Source organism: Citrus clementina, unplaced genomic scaffold (assembly GCF_000493195.1).
Source record: "Citrus clementina cultivar Clemenules unplaced genomic scaffold, Citrus_clementina_v1.0 scaffold_9, whole genome shotgun sequence".
Taxonomy (NCBI): Eukaryota; Viridiplantae; Streptophyta; class Magnoliopsida; order Sapindales; family Rutaceae; genus Citrus; species Citrus x clementina.
Window position 1 is genome coordinate 8991902 of NW_006261964.1, and position 5402 is coordinate 8997303.

Here is a 5402-nt window from a genome sequence, read left to right on the forward strand (position 1 = left end):
ACAGAATGGCTTGGCAGAAATGATGAATAGGACACTCATGGAGAAAGTGAGGTGCATGCTTGTTCAAACAAAGCTTCCCAAGTCACTATGGGCAGAAATACTCTTAACAGCTTGCTATCTGGTCAACCTCAGTCCATCTTCAGTCATAGAATTCAAAACACCTTATGAAAGATGGACTGGACAACAAGCAAACTATGAAGATCTGAAAGTGTTTGGCTGTACAGCCTATGCACATGTAAACCAGGGAAAGCTAGCTCCCAGGGCTCTAAGGGGTATCTTCATAGGTTATCCAGAAGGGGTTAAGGGATACAAAATCTCGTGCACAGATATAAACCCTCCTAAATGCATAATTAGCAGGGATGTGATATCCAATGAAGAAGAACTCATAAGCAAGAAACCTGTTAAAAGAAAGTCTGAGGAAGAAGAAAAAGTTTTTGATATACATCAGATTGAGGTGGAGCTACCTAATCATCATGAAACACATGAAGCTGCAGATTCAAGTGATATAAATGATGAGTCAGAAGCTCAGGATGCAACTCAACTAGAATCGGAAATACAAGGTTACCAGCTAGCTAGAGACAGAGCAAAAACGCCAATAAGGCCACCCAGAAGATATGGATATGCTGATCTCATCACATATGCCTTGGAAGCTGCACATGAAATTGATGATGAGGAACCAAAGACCTTTAATGAGGCAATCTAGAGCAAATTCAGAACAGAATGGAAAGAGGCCATGGATGATGAAATCTTGTCCCTACACAACAATGAAACTTGGGAACTGGTAGAAAGACCAGAAAAAAGGAGAATAGTGGGCTGCAAGTGGATTTTCAAAATCAAAGAAGGACTGACCAGCTCAGAACCAAAGAGGTTTAAAGCAAGACTTGTGGCAAAGGGCTATACACAGAAAGAAGGGGTTGATTTTAAAGAAGTTTTTTCACCTGTTGTTAGGCATGCTTCTATAAGAGTAATCTTATCACTCATAGCAGTTCAAGACATGGAGCTTGATCAACTTGATGTCAAGACTGCTTTTTTGCATGGGAGACTCCAAGAAGAAATATTCATGACTCAACCTGAAGGGTATGAAGACCCCAAGAAGCCCAGACATGTTTGCTTGCTTAAGAAATCCCTTTATAGCTTAAAACAGTCTCCTAGACAATGGTATCTCAGGTTTGATGAATTTATGGTAACATATGGATTCATGAGATGCAGTTATGACTGTTGTGTGTACTACAAACTGTTGAAGGATGACCTCTACATATATCTCCTCCTATACGTAGATGACATGCTGATAGCTTGCAAAATAAGGGAAGAAATAGAAGATTTGAAGAAGATCCTAAGCTTTGAGTTTGATATGAAGAATTTAGGGATTGCAAAGAAAATATTGGGGGTAGAAATTGAGAGGAATAGAGCTGCTGGTCTTATGTTCTTATCACAGAGGAAATATCTTACCAGGGTACTGCACTATTTTCAAATGCTGAATTCTAAACTAGTGGTGACTCCCTTAGCAGCTCATTTCAGGCTTAGTAACTTGCAAAGTCCTAAAACAAATGAAGAGAAGTTGGAAATGGAAGATGTACCTTATGCTAATGCAGTGGGATGCCTTATGTATGCCATGGTCTTAACAAAACTAGACATATCACAGGCTGTGAGTGTTGTGAGCAGATACCTGGCAGCACCTGGAAAGCAGTTAAATGGATAATGAAGTATCTATCTGGTACTTTGAGCTATGGGCTAGTATATGGCAAAAATAAGGGAAGTTGTGAAGGTCTGTTGGGGTTTGTGGATTCAGACTATGCAGGGGACTTGGACAGCAGGAGATCTTTAACTTGTTACATGTTCTTGTTTAATGGTTGTCTTGTGAATTGGAAAGCAACTATGCAACATGTGGTAGCCTTGTCAACCATTGAAGCAGAATACACAGTTGCCACTGAAGCTGTGAAAGAGGCATTATGGCTACAAGGATTAATGAGAGAACTGGGGGTAAAACAGAAGACTGTAACAGTGTATTGTGACAGCTCAAGTGCACTTCATCTGTGTAGGAACCCTGCACATCATGAGAGAACAAAGCACATAGATATTAAACTCTATTTCATTCGAAATGAAGTAGCCAAAGGAGCTGTGAAAATGTCCAAGGTTCATACAGATGAGAACCCTACTGATATGCTTACTAAGGTAGTAACAACAGCTAAATTCAAAGTATGTTTGAGTTTAGTCAGCTTGGGTGACTGCTGATTGCCTGAGGTCTTGGAGAAAGAAGCAGATTGAGGAGTTTTGGTTCAAGGTGGAGAAATGTGGACTAAAATGGTGAATCCAAAACTTGAGCATGTGAAACGACAGTGTTTTTGTTTGTGTTTAATGAGCTCAGGTATCACGAGTTTGGCATGTGGATTACTTAAGTCTGAAACGGCAGGGGCTTGTGATGTTTTGAGCAAAGACTTAAGTGGAATATGTGGAATGCACGTGAAGAGGGGAATCAAGTTAGTTGCAAAGCTGTTAGTACAGGTGGCAAGAATCTGTGCATTCTGGAATTGATATCAGCTGTTATATAACCTGGTTAACAGAGCAGCTTCAAGAATCATCTGAGAACGTGATAGAGAGAGTTAAGATACAAAGAAAGCTTAGTCTTGATCCTTGTAGTTAGCTCTTGTATTACGGTGTAAAGATTGCTTGAATCATCAATAAAGCTTGTTATGTTGGCTTCTCCCGTGGATGTAGATTGTGCTCTTCTGCACATTCGAACCACGTAAAACACTTTCTTGTTCTGGGTTTGATTAGCTTCTAATTCTGGTTCTTGATACTTTCTGATTATAACCATTTACGTTAAAGGTTCTGTTAACTCTTAAAGTGAGATTGATTAGTTTCTTAGCATCTTGATTGGTCTGGTTTGTGATCTTGGGCAGTGTGTTGGGTTGTTCAACATTTTCTAAAGCACCCAATTCACTACATTTATCCTATTAATTTAAGAAAATAAATATAAATTATTTGTACTTTAATTTATTTAAAATTTATTTTGTTTGGAGGATAATATTGGAATTTTTGTGTTTCAATAGATAAGGGATTTGAAATCCTTAGTCATTGAATTTCAATTGCAGTAAACTTGGTCCAACCAAACAGTGAAAAGTAGAAAAGAAATTAAATTCTTTTCCTCTCCCCACTTCTCTACCCCCAAGCAAACATGGCCTTAGTTCCTTAAATTTCACGATCTGTGTATTTTTCATGATAGAACGTTATAAGTCAATAGATTTGTTGTTTAATAAATTTTCCTGATGGACTAGGTGGTGACAAAAATAATTATATGGAGCTGATTCCTGAAAAGAGAGAGTACATGTGAGAGAGGGAAGAAAATAGTTAAAAAATGAATGCTAATTTTTAATTTTTTGTGAGGATAATTTAAAAATAAATAAGGTTAATTTGAAATTGGGAATGTCGAACAAAATTTGAGGTAGTCAATGTCACTACTCTATTAACTTTCTCCAACTCAAGTAAGGTGGACATTGGGTTAACCTAATAGTAAACTAGAGTCCTCAACGTATTTAGGGCGCCACCTCGCGCCCATAGGAAACTCTGTGTCCTTTTTCTACAAAATGTGAAACAAGGGTTTATTTCTCTTTATTTTAGTTGAACAAGACATTTCTGACAATATATTTTCGTTGTGTTTATTTGTTGGAGTAGGAGTGGGAGTATGGATTCCTCACACTCCAACATTTACTTATTTAAGAAGGGGAGTAGGTGTCCCACTCCATAGGTCTCACTTATTTTTAGAATGAAAAGTGGGATTCTCACTCTGTCGGAATCTACTTCCATCTCTTTCTTTTTTTACTTTTTCCTTATTAAATATAGTATAGTTAAATTTATTAAAATAAAATAATATTAAATTTATTTGAACATAATATATCATATTTATTTAAATAATATTATACTATTTTTAATAATATTACATTTATTAAAAATAAGGATATCAAACTTATTTAGATATAATATTATCATATTTTTTTATTTTACTCTTATTATATTTAATAATATTAATAATTAATAATAATAAATAATTTGTTCCAAGAAAATATTAATTAGATACTATATTATTAATAATATTGTTTCATTTTTGTTGATCTTATCAACAATTTTTAATTTACATAATTTAAAATTAATAAAAACTTGGGATTTACATAATTAAGAATATTTATATTTATGATTAATTTATATAATAAAAATTAATAATAAAATAAATAGTTTATTTTACAAATTTTTTATTCACTTTGTAATTAAAAACTAAAATTCTTTAAATAAGAGTAAAATTATAATTTGAAACAATTCACTCCAAGTTAAAGACAAAATAAACACATAAATAAGATTCTAATTCCTATTCCACACTTTCATTCCAATATAAATAAACAACAAACTTTTACTCTCACTATACATTCCTAATTTCAGGATTCCTATTCCAATCCGAGAAGTAATCATTTTTGGTTTCCGTAGTTTTTCAATAGCAAGCTCTTTTATGTTTTGTAAATAGTGCTTACTTTTGAATGTGAGTACCGTTGAACATATCATGTTGATAATACAGCTTCTTTTATATGTAATGAGGTTTACCGGTTACATAACCAGCATCCAAAAAATGATGCCAGCTTAATATAGTTAATTATAATTTATAAATTTTCTTTTATTAATACTTATAAAAAAATAAAAATAAATTTAATAGCCCACCCAAAAAATGATGACAGCTTCGCCACTGCCTCCAAGAAAATCTTCGCCACTGCCTCAACTTGGGGATAGAATTCACCTAATATGTGGTTATGGCCAATTGATAGTGACATCATTTTTGTCATTTTTGTTGAAGCCCAATATGCCTGATTTTTGCACCTTCCAAGTACATTTAGGACTACATCTCTGGCGATCCTTGGAATATTTGAAGGCATCAAACCTTGTAGATTTGTCTTGCGTAGTCACGTGACAAAAGTACAGTGTAGTTCCTCCGAAATTTCCATGGAAGTTCCAATGGAAATTTTCCCATGTCTTTAAAACATGAGGCCCTAAATCATCATCTCCGGATTTACAATGAACTGTAATATCTTCTCCAGATATATCGTTTTCAACAGCAACTGAAAAATCATCTGAAGGTAGAAGATATGCCCACGGTGTGCCAACCAAAGCACCCAACACTACAAACAACAACAAAACGTTGTTAAACTGACTCATTCTCAATTTCAGTTTTTCTTGATGAATTAAAGGATTGAACACGAACATCTTATTCTCAAGAGTTTGATTTTTATACATATATTTCCTTGACAAATATAGAATTTTATTGCTCAAATTAAGGCCAAGCCTGAAAGTATATTTTCTCGACAAACGATGCATGACCACTAATTTATTTATATGCATATATATATATTTTTAACTCCGTT